Source organism: Trichechus manatus, unplaced genomic scaffold (assembly GCF_000243295.1).
Source record: "Trichechus manatus latirostris isolate Lorelei unplaced genomic scaffold, TriManLat1.0 scaffold00075, whole genome shotgun sequence".
NCBI lineage: Eukaryota > Metazoa > Chordata > Mammalia > Sirenia > Trichechidae > Trichechus > Trichechus manatus.
In genome coordinates, this window is record NW_004444011.1 from 9,289,032 (window position 1) to 9,301,442 (window position 12,411).

At 35.4% G+C, this 12,411-nt stretch overlaps 1 non-coding gene across 1 annotated transcript; it reads left to right on the forward strand.

The window, feature by feature from the left end:
• Positions 1-2,066: 2,066 nt before the first annotated feature.
• On the forward strand, positions 2,067-2,173 carry LOC111821285 (U6 spliceosomal RNA). The gene has a single exon (XR_002824730.1). It is a non-coding gene; the product is annotated as a U6 spliceosomal RNA (small nuclear RNA).
• The last annotated feature ends 10,238 nt before the right edge of the window (positions 2,174-12,411 follow it).

The window sequence follows — 12,411 nt, forward strand, 5'->3', positions numbered from 1 at the left end:
ACAACTGGAAGAATGTAATCGATGTCACTGAATTGTGCATGTAGAAATTTTTGAAATGGTGTGTGTTTGGCTATGTATATTTTCACCAAAAAAAAAAAAAAAAAGGTCGAGAAGGGAGAGTGTCGACATGTCATGGGGTTGTTAACCCATGTCATAAAACAATATGTGTACTGACTGTTTAATGAGAAACTATTCTGTAAACCTTCACCTAAAGTACAATAAAAAAAAATTAAGAGGAAAAAAAAGGTAAAAATGTACCCCTATGAAATAATAATGCATGCTATTTAAAAAATCTTCTCTTCAGCTTCTACATTTCTGAAGTTAGTTTTAGTCAAATTAGAAAGTAAGAGGCATAAATTAAAAAATTAAGTACAAAACACATTCCTCTAAGATTATAATCCGTTTATATAATGAGGTGTTGTTATTCAGAATTTAGAAAGTAATAGCCGAGATGAGGACCAGCCCATCTTATTAAATAGCTCTTTCTTAGTTATGAGTTTATATATTACCAGTCATAGCATAAATCCTTTGGATTCCAAAGCAATGGTTTCACCTACAGGGCTTTCTAGAAGCATTTATGGTAGTTATTTTTTCCCCTTGCTTCACTTATCAGGATAAGTAAAAAATACCTGTATGGGATAGTCCATTATTCATATGTTCTCATTATTTTAAAGACAGATATATATTTTCTCTCTAGGAAAAGATTAGCCCTTTAATTATGGATACGTCTCTTATTGTTTATATATACAAATATTTATTATTTAGTTATTCTTAGATTTAGCTTCCTAAAAAAAAATTATTGTTGAATAAACAAACCACTTTGCTTGTCCTTCATCTGAGAAGGTGGTGCATATATTACTTTTCTTGTGAAATGTAAGAAATAAAATAAATATTTCATGTGACATATTGCACAAACACTGGTTCTGGGCCTTATTATAGGCCTTTGCTTATTTAAAATATTTGATAGGAATTAATTTAAATGTGTATCATTTAAATGGTGGTAATTCACATCACGTTGTTCTTATATAAATTTTACTTTCTAAAAATTAAGGTGTCAGAATATTTAGAATGACCAGAGTTCTTATCTCAACCTGATATCCCCAATGTATTTAAAAAAATAATTGTTCTTCCACATGAATCAAAATAATTGTTTTCAATAAAAATGGAATGGTGTCATATATACAATTTGGAATATAAAAGCTATTTACAAGTTACAGATCTTGAGAAAATCTTGTATTTCAGACATTTTTATTTGGAGATGCTTTTAAGTGAAACTTCCAATTTTGCAATATTCTACAATAGGAATGAATCCTCATTCTCATAACTGACTTCTGCTCTGCTTAAGTAGAGTGTTTGCCCAAATTATGACCAAGATAGACAAAGGGACCTATTCTCAAACAAGATTGCAAAGTAGCCTCTACGACACCCTAGTAAAACAGTAGAGTTATAGTAAAGGAAACAATACCCTTTTCATTGCCTTCTCTTTATAGTTCAGAACTCAGGCCAATCTGACAAAATTGAGAACTGTGACAAAATTAGTAATGGCTTTTAAATAAATAATTTGAATATTTTAGATCTTAACTTACATTTTAATACTTTAAATATGAGGTAAAATTAACAGAGAAAATAAAATCCACAGCTAGAAAAACAGAGCTAGGTTTAGGGCATTATTCAGTTCTGCCTTTCTTTTTCTTATTCTTTTGCCTTATACTTAAGCTTTTCTTTTCTATGAAATTTCATAATTTTGAGTCTAAAAATGTTATTGCCATAAACAACCTGTAATTTATAACCTTGGCTATGTCCCTCAGATAGGGTGGTACAAACAGTTAAGTGCTTGACAACTAGTCCGAAGGTCAGTGGTTCAAGCCCTCCTGGAGGTGCTTTGGAAGACAGGCCTGGTGATCTGCTTCTGAAAGGCCGCAGCCTTGAATACCATATAGAGCAGTTCTACTCTGCATGTATGGGGTCCCCATGAGTCAGAATCAACTCAACAGCAACTAACAACAACAAAATGTTTCTTCAAAAAATAATAATAAAAATTTTTTAAAGATTAAAAGAAAACCATGATGTTTGATTTATCACTATGTATACTAAAATTGGAGCAGCACAGAGAAGATTAATTGGGCTCCTGTGCAAGGATGGTTGACACATTTGTGAATCATTCCATACTTTGCAGTATTTGTTTCAGAAGATATGGAAGTAGGGAAGCAGGTGGGTAAGAGATGTTAAGATGTTCTTAAACTCTATCATATAAAATGCTAATAAAAGTTAACATTGAATGCGGAAATATAGGTGTTCGTTGTATGATTTTCTGTACCTTCTCTGTATTTTAAAGTACAAAAAACAAAACAAAATAACCTTTACAGTAGTCATTCCACATCTAGGCTTTTAACCTAAGAAAATAACCAGAGGTACCTGCCAAAATTTTATGCTTAAGTATGTTCATTTCAGCATTATTTATAATAGGGAAAAATTGAAAACAATCTAAAGGTTGAACAATATAGGAATGGTTAAATAAATTGTTACAATCATGTGATTATTGTGTATTTATCTGAAAAACTTATTTTCTGTATCTGTTTCCTATTGCTGCTATAACAAATTTACTACAAACTCAGTGGCTTAAAACAACACAAATTTACTCTTACAGTTTTGGAGGTCAAAAGTCTAAAATGGATCTCACTGAGAAAAATCAAGGTGCCCATAAGACTGCATTCCTTCCATAGGCCTTAGGGGAAAATCTGTTTCCTCACCTTTTCTAGCTTCTAGAGGCCTCCGGCTTATGGCCCCTTCCTGGCATCACTCCATTCTCTTGCTTCCATCGTCACTTCTCCTACTACTGATTCTGACCCTCCTCCTCCCTTTTATAAAGACCCTTGTGTTTACACTGGGCTCACCTGGATAATCCAAGATGATTTCCCCATCTCAAGATCCTTAACTTAATCACATCTGCAAAATACTTTTTACTATGCCAAGTAATATATTCAGAAGTTCAGAGATTAGGACAAGGACATCACTGAGAGGCAATTATTCAGTCTACATATTTTCTAAGCAAATAATGGCATATGAATAAAGTACTTGGAATCGTGTTGACACAAAACACTCTTAATTTTGATTTGTAAAATGAATGAACAGATAAGTGAACTTCTCACTGCTTTCACAGCCTGATCTAAGCCACCATCATCTCTCACCTGGAGCACCCCAATAGTCTCCTTGTAGGCCTCCCTGCTTCTCTTCTTGCCACTCTATGGTCTCAGCAAAGCAGCCAGAGAAATTCAGTTTGGAGGTTTAGGGTCATGGTTTTGAGGGACATCCCAATCAATTGTTTCTCAGTACTTCTGTTCCACCTCCCTCCTATTTCACTGCATAGTGACTAGAGTCTTAAAAACTAGCAAGCAGCCCTTCAAGGTACAACAATTAGTCTCCATTCACCTGAAGCAGTAGAGGAAGGAGAGTCAGGAATTGGAGGAGGAAATCAAATGCATGTCTGCCTTGTTTGTCATGAGCTCAGAAGAATTGGATGGTGCCCAACTACCATTACTGAATGTTTTGATCAAAGATTCTATAGAAGAATTCTGATCAAAAGGGGGAAAATGCAGAATGGAATTTTAAATGCTTTGTAATCCAGACTTTCTGGAGCCATTGAGGCTGAATGAACCCCTGAAACTATTGCCATGAGATAATCTTTAAACTTTAAGCCTTAAACTAAAACTAGCTTCTGAAGTCTTCTTTAAACCAAAAAATAGCTTATCTTAATTAGTAAAGTACATCTGCTTTGAGCATTGTGTTCTTTTTAAGAATTATGCATGTGAGATCAAACTGACAATGGCAACTCAAAAGATTGGATGGGAAGTTTGGGGGCAACGAGTTTAAGATAACGATAGTGGAATAATTTGGAAAAGGATATCTAGAATGGTAGCACAACTTGGAGGATGCAATCAATGTCACTGAACTGTACATGTAGAAATTGTTGAAATGGTGTATCTTTGGCTGTATATGTTTTCACCAAAATTAAAAATTAAACACACACACACACATAGAGCACACAAACAAACAAACAAACATAAGTCTCATTGTGTTTCTTCTCTGCTCAAAACCCGACAACATCTCCCCAGTTCACTCAGAGTAAGGCCAAAGTCCTTTGGGTGACCCCAAAACCCCATACTGTGTGTCCCTATCCCCACCCCATTTCATATCTAAGCAAACCTCCTACACTCTCCCAGGCTTCTTCTACTCTCTCCAGCCACACTAGTCCCTTGCTGTTCCTCCAAAATAGTAGTCTTGTTCTCACGTCAGGGCCTTTTCACTTGCTGTTTCCTCTGCCTAGAATATTCTTTTCCCAGATATTCATGTGGTTCACTCCACCATTTCCTTCAACTTTTTGCTCATAATATCACCTAATTGAGTCTACTCTGGCCACTCTATTTAAAATTTCAGCTGACTATTCACTTCTATGCTGCTGATTCTTCTTGCCCAGCTTTGTTGCTTTTTCCATAGCACATTACCTTTTAGTATTCTAAAAGCTTTATTTATTATGCCAATATCCTCTCCTCCTCTACTAAAACATAAATTCCAAAAGGATAAGGAATTTTATATTTTGTTCAAGGATATATTTCCACTGCCTTGAAGAGCACATAGTAAGCCCCCAATAAGTAGTTGTTGAATGGGTAAATATTAAAATCATATTATATGCCAGGTTCTGATCTAGACATTGGGGCCATATAACTAAACTTGACAGAAAGCTTCTCCTTTACTGGAACCCCAGTACTTATGCAATACCTACTCCACCCAAGTCCACAGGTTGACCAAGATAAACCAGAACACTAAATGAGAAGTAGTTAAGACTGCAAAGTTGTAATTAGCCTGGATTTCCTTACAGGCCATCCCCACCCTCACCACTCCTATACTTTTGTCCCAATTACAGGTATTGTTTCACTGATGTTTTGGAGATTCAGGGTGTCATGAAAAATAAACCAAAAAAAAGAACACAATAATTTGTCTAAGGCTCATAGAATAACTTAGTAGAAAAATTAGTATGTTTCCTCAAATTTTATATCTATATCTACTATTTACGTACGATATATGTATATATCCAGGCAGAATTGACTAAAAAACAAATTAGCCTTTTTCAAACACTATTTCTTATTGACTCTCATTTAAACTACCTAGGTAAAAACTTATGTCTGAAGTGCATTCTTCAGATGAGACTGGAATGGAATCTTCAATCTCAGTTCTGTGCCATCATCCTGGTTGAGATTTTTCCATTTTTTTTGTTGGACACCACACAGAAATCTGTTTGTTGCTGATTTTTTTTTTTTTAATTAAGCAAAGCAGGGAAATTAGTCATTTGTAAGTAAAATTTTTAATCTGATTTATCCTTCCTCTTTTTCTTTCTATATATCAAGTGCATCTAGTGTTAAAAGAAACACTCTGGTGCTGCATCATTTGTTGCTTTTTTAATCAGAAAGTGTGAGGCCAGCACACACACAGTGGTTTACAGGCTGCTTTGTGATGTCAACAATCAGGTTCCTGCAGATGAAGTATTGTGGGAACAAATACTGGGGAATTTTTCATTTTATATACTATTCCATTCAGTTTTACTTTTAATGTCACAATGAATATTTTACTGAAAATACCAAAGGTAAGTGCTAAAGAATACTATATTGTAAAGATTCATTAAAAAACAACATTTAAAGAAATCCAGCAACTTGGGCACAATAACCATTCATGCCCTATTGGTAGTTTAAAATACTAGCAGATACTTTCCCTACACATTTGTTTTTTAAATGTTTATTGTGGTAAAAGTAATAAACTTTTCTCTACGCATTTACCTCTTCTGGGTATTTCTAATAAATGGGATCATATAATGTTTGTCCTTTTGTGTCTGACTTATCTCATTCAGCATAATGTTTTCAAGGTTCATGCATGTTGTGGCATGTATCAGAATTTCATTTCTCTTTATGGCTAAAGAACATTCCATTGTATGTATATACCACATTTTGTTTCTCCAAATAAACAAAGGCCTGAGTTTTTTCCACCTTTTGGCCATTGTGAATAATGTTGCAATGAACATTGGTGAGACTCTGCTTTCAAGTCTCTCGGGAATTTCTCGGTCACATGGTAATTTTATATTTAACTTTTTGAGGAATTGTCACTGTTTTCCTCAGCAGCAGCACCATTTTACATTCTCCGCAGCAATGCAAGAGGGTTTCAGTTTCTCCACATCCTTGCCAACACTTGTTCATTTTCTTTTTTTTCTGATAACAGAAATCCTAGTGGGCATGAAGTGTTACCTTGTGATTTTGATTTACATTTCCCTAATGACAAAGAATGAGCCCTGGTGGCGCAATGGTTAAGAGCTACAGCGCAATGCAGCTGCTAACCAAAAGGTTGGCAGTTTAAATCCACAGGCATTCCTTGGAAACCCTATGGGGCAGTTCTACTCTGTCCTATAGCGTCGCTGTGAGTCGAAATTGACTTGATGGCAATGGGGGAGTGACTAAGACTTTGAGCATCTTTTCAAGTGTTTTTTAGCCATTTGTATACCTTCTTTGGAGAAATTTCTGCTCAAGTCTTCTGCCCATTTTTATCTGGGTTGTTTGTATTTTTGTTGTTGAGTTGTAGGACTTCTTTGTATAATCCAGATATTAACCCTTATCAGATGTATGGTTCCAGTCTTTTGATGCACAAAAGATTTTCATTTTGATGATGTACAATTTACCTATTTTTTCTTTTGTTGCTCATGCTTTTGGTGCCATATCTAAGAATTCATTGCTAAAAACAAGGTTTTAAAGTTTTACCCTTATGTTTTCTTCTAAGAGTTTTATTGATTTACTTCTTATATTGGAGCTCTGGTGGCACAGTGGTTAAGAGCTCAGGCTGCTAACCAAAAGGTCAGGCAGCTCGAATCCACCAGTCACTCCTTGAAATTTTTGAGTTAATTTTCATATATGGTATGAGTTATGGGTCCAACTTCATTTTCTGCATGTGGAGATCCTGTTATCTCAGCATCATTTATTGAAGGGACTATTCTTTCCCCATTGAATGGACTTGGCACCCTTGTTGAAAATCAATTGACCATAGATGTATGTGTTTCTTTCTAAACTCTCAACTCTGAATTCTACTTCATTGGTGTATCTGTTTATCTTTATACCAGTTCCACGCTGTTTGACTACTGTAGATTTATAGTAACATCAAAATGGGGAAGTGTGAGTCCTCCTACTTTGTCCTTTTTTTTCAAAATTGTTTTTGCTACTTCAGGCTTCCCTTTCATTTTGTAAGAAAATACAGTATGTCCCAATTCCAAAGCCCAAATTTCTTCTCAAATTTCTGATCAAGTATTTCAAAACAATGTAATTTTTAAAATATAATTTTTGTGTATTTATATTTCCCTATGAGATTCTATTAATCATTTTTTAAAATGATTTGAAGCACTTTTTACAAATAAGATTTAGAAAGGTATAATGTAGGTAAAGCCTAGCTCATTCCATGATTAACTATAATTTTATTGTTTTCAGATGTAAATAATTTTTGATTATACTCCCAAGCCAACAACATGAACTTGTTAGGCACAGTTAACTACCCATCAGATAAACTAATTTTTACTCAGTAATATTTTTATATTTTATGCAAATTCATTCTTGCTTGAAGTCAGAAAATGTTAAACTCCACATGTTTTTTATCTCAAATTATTGACACCTCTAAATAATGGATAAATTATGATTTTTGTTTGTTGGTTTGTTTTTCATTTCTAGTTTCGATCGGAAGACCTGAGATGTAAGCTTACTTTGTTAGCAATGTGCCCCAGAGCAAGTCACTCAGTCTTTCTGAGCATCACTTTCCTCATATGTAATATGCAGATAACAATTCCTGCCCTACCCATCTGAGCAGGTGATTGTAAAAATGAAATGAGTAATGTGAAGGCCCGTTGTAAACTCTAAAGTGCTAGAGATACAGTATTATTTCTACCTGAGATATTGTTTGTTTGGATAATTAATACTTAAAGAGCATCCTCCATTGAAGTGTGGCTAAAATCCCCCCTCCCTTTTTAAATTTTATCTTTCCATGGAAAACAGAAGGTCACCAAATTCTTTTTATACCCCTTGATAAATAAGGAGACTTTAAACAATCCATAAAAAGTGTGTTGATTGAATCAATAGATATTTATTTAACAAATATTTATTGAGTGCCAACTTTGAGCCAGTCCTTATGTTAAGAAAACTCTGTGGGGCAGTTCTACTCTGTCCTATAGGGTTGCTATGAGTGGGAATCGACTTGATGGCAATGGTTTTGTTTTTTTTTAATGTTAAGGATGCCCTAAATGGCTTTTGTTTTCCTATATGGGGCATATAGACGTTTTAAGTTAGAAGATAATCATAAATCTACTCTTCTAATTCTAGTGTTAAATCTAACACTTCTTATGTTGATGTTGCCCCTATACTTAACGATTTTTGAAGATGGAGATTATATGCCACTATCTATTTCTTGCCTCACTGTCACCTTAATTGTGATTTTCACAATGAAGAAAATCGTACTGACTCTAAATACTAAGCTCATGTTCCCTACACAGGAAATAGAGAATACAAGTTTATATCATATATATTTATCTAGAGAGAGAGAGAGAGAGAGAGAGAGACAGCACCCTGGTGGTGCAGTGGTTATAGCACTCGGCTGCTAACCAAAATGTCAGCAGTTCAAATCCACTAGCCACTCCTCGGAAACCCTATGGGGCAGTTCTACTATGTCGTGTAGGGTCGCTATGAGTCGGAATCAACTTGATGGCGATGGGTTTATATACATATACATATATATATATACACACACACATATAACTCTTGCGAGATCTACAAGTTCTCTAGGTTATTTTCAGCATGTGTTTCAACATCAGCAAGACACCCTTCTCATCTCCCTTCCCCATCCTCAAGCTCTTTCTTCTGACTTCACTATTTCTATTAATGGCAATACCATTCTGCAAGGCACCATAGTTTGAAAAGTTTTTCCTGTGACCTCGTATCGCCTATTTCCTCTTCTTTTCACTCTACCACTAACATTGTTCTTCATTTTATCAATTTCATACTTTCAGGTACTGAAAACCTTGGGCCTGGAATGTTATCATTATTAGTAAATTACACCTCTGTCTACGCTCCTTCTTCTCCACTCTTTGCTAGAATAATTTATTAAAGATGTTAGTTCTTTCTCTTCTCAGAAACTGTCAGCAAAGCTCAGACTCCTTAGACTGTCCTTCAAAGCTATTCTCAGTACTGTCCCCATTATCTAGGTTTTTCTTCCATTAGCCTTGAATCTTGACTACTTGTTCTTCACCCCAAAACCTGTATTTCTTTCTGTCTCTGTTAATTTGCTCATGCCACTCACTTTATCCACAATGTTTAAACCAACTCCTTATAACATCTTCACTTCTTACATTACCGATTATTGAAGACCTTAATGAGGAAAACCCTACTGCAGAAAGTGACCTTTCCTCTAATTGTCCATTGCTTTAAGAACAGTTTTCATGCCTACGATCTGCTTTTCAGAGCCCCTATTTTATCTGTTTAATAATGTTAGTACTATGCTTTGCACATTCTCAAGCTGCCCTTATGCTTTGCATTGCAGAATCAACTGATTGACTAGAGATAAAAGGAATCATGAAGGAGGATGAAAAGAAAGAGTGGAAAGAAGAGCCTGGAGGTGTTGGGGAAAAGAGTCACCATCCAAGACAGAAGAAGGCAAACTATATTGCCGTAAAATTTAAAAAAAGAAAATACATTAAAGAAAACAGTAAAATAAGTTTACCAAAGAAATATGATTCACATTCTTCCCTCGGATGTTGGTTTTTGTTTGTTTAAATGGCCAAATTTGGGTGCAGCTCTTTTTAGTGCTAGATATGTGGAAACAAGTAAATATTCAGCATTGATTATTGCTTCATTTTCAGATATAAATGCTTTGAATGCCACTCTTTCTTGGGAATTTTGTTTGTTTCAATAAGTACAGATATTGAGGGTGGTCATGATTCAGCATCATTTTGGTATCTCTGTGTTAATAGAAAATCTGTAAACATCTTGTTTATTGCCTTATTCTTAAGAAAGAGATCTGCATTAACAATTACCTTATTCACTATCTTAAGTATGTAAGCTTTTGTCACTGACTCTCAAGGACCCATTGTTGGACATTTAGGCATTTATTAACATTTTTCTTAAGGCATCAGATAAAAATATAAAAAGGCAGTCAATTTTGCTTTTACATTTCCAGAAGTTTTTTGAAGTGTGAATCTATACTTTCATTTTGTTGCCTCCATGACTTGAACACAACAGTTAATTTACTCTAAAATAAGAGAAAACATAATCATTATAATTAGCATCATGACAATAATAATATTGACTACTATTTATTTAGTATCAACTATACACCAGATGCTATATATACATATATGCCATAGTCTCAGTAATATCTAAGAATAAATCTTACTATGCACATTTTAGAAATGAAGAAATTGACTTTCTAAGTGGATAAATAACTTGCTTAATTTTATATCTAGTCAATGATAGAGTCAAGATTTTAACCCAGAACTATCACACATATACATTTTCTTCTATGCCATGTTGTGCTATTCAAGCATTTCTAAGGTTAAAAAATATCCTCACAGTCTCTGGAGCATTCAAAAAAAATGAAAGAAAAAACATAAAGGTTTCAAAATCTCCAAATATTTAAAATTCATAGTAGAGGTCAATGAACTCTTCAGTCTTTCTAGCTCTATTCTGAGGTATACAATGCTTGCAGCTACCTCTAGGTGTCACCAGCCGGCCTAATGCAAAAGTACAGAAATTGCACAGAAGAACAATGAAGTAGAAGAAGAAAAGAAAAAGAAAGGGAGAAATAAAGGTGAGGGATACATTTGGTGAGGAGTGAGGATACCACCACCAACTGGCTATCATAGAACCCCATTGGTTATTCTACTTTTATACATAATGCTTTTCTGAAAATGTGTGTGAAGGTTTCACGTACATTAGCCAAATGAGTCAAATAGGGAAGAAATTCTCTTCTCAGACTGGTTAAAGAAAAAAAAAAAGCTATATATTTTTCATTAGACCTAATGTTCAATTATAAAATTCCAACACATTCTTAAATTTTGTTTCTTTATGGTTTTAATTTGACAACTAAATGCATGGTGGTATTGTCATTAGCTGCTGTTGAGTTGATCAGTCTCATGGGAACCCCATACACAAAGGAACTAAATGCTGCTCAGTCCTGTGCCATCCCAGTGATTGGCTACAGACTGGATTGTGATCCTTAGGGTTTTCATTGGCTGATTTTTGGAAGTAGAGAGCCAGGCCTTTCTTCCTAGTCCCTCTTAGACTGGAAGCTCCACTGAAACCTGTTCAGCATCACAGCAACATGCAAGCCGCCACAGAAAGATGAGTGGTGGCCTTGCATGAGGTGCATTGGCTGGGAATCGAACCTGGACTTCCCTCCAATAAGAGAATTCCACCACTGAACCACCACTGCCTCCACAAATGCATGGTGGACCTGATTAAATCTAATGAACATCTGGTTAAGATACAATTTTTAAAAACTTAAAAAATTTCCCACTATTACCTAAAATGTATTAGGTTTATGAGAATCAGACTACCTGTCTGCTGAGTTGGCATGTTTTGTTTTTCAGTTTCCATATTTTTCATAAAATGATAAGGACAAAATGCAATAAGATATCCAAATAATTACAAAAACTCCAGTGCACACCAATGGTGATGTTACTGAAATTGAACTACTTCCTGGGAAGAGTTCCTTCTTGTAATGGCTTGAAATGTTTGTTAGCTGATTATGAAAGTCTGAATTCAGATTATTTAGGGACACCAATGTATAACTTGTAAAAATGAAACTTCTATGAAAGATGAACACATATAAAACCAGAAACTTCCTGTGGTATGATGAATTACTTAATATGGCCTTTCTGGCTGTGATCTTATAACTCCCACCCAGGTGATTGTGTGGGGCTGTGCAAATAAGACAATTGTGGTCCACCAAGGGGATTGGTCAGTATTACCTTAAAAGAGAGCAAATTCCAGAGCAGAGAGGAGAGCCCACCACTACCAAGGAAGGAGAGACTGGCAGGAGAGACGTGCAGGAGACAGCACAGTGGGCCTCCAGGCCCATGGACCCAGAAAGCTGAGTGCCTTTGGGCACAGACTGAGGACCAGGGAGAAGCCTATGCCTGACCCACGAATTTGGGACTCGCCAGCCTCCACAAACATGTGAGCCATTTCCTTTATACGGTACATGAGTTCTGTGAAACATTGCAGCTAATTAAGGCACCCAAAGATGGGAGGGAAAGTACTGAGGGGAGAGAAAGAAGTTGATGTTGGAAATGATGGAGTGGTACAGCTATTTGGAAAAGCTGGACATGTGAGACATCTTTGA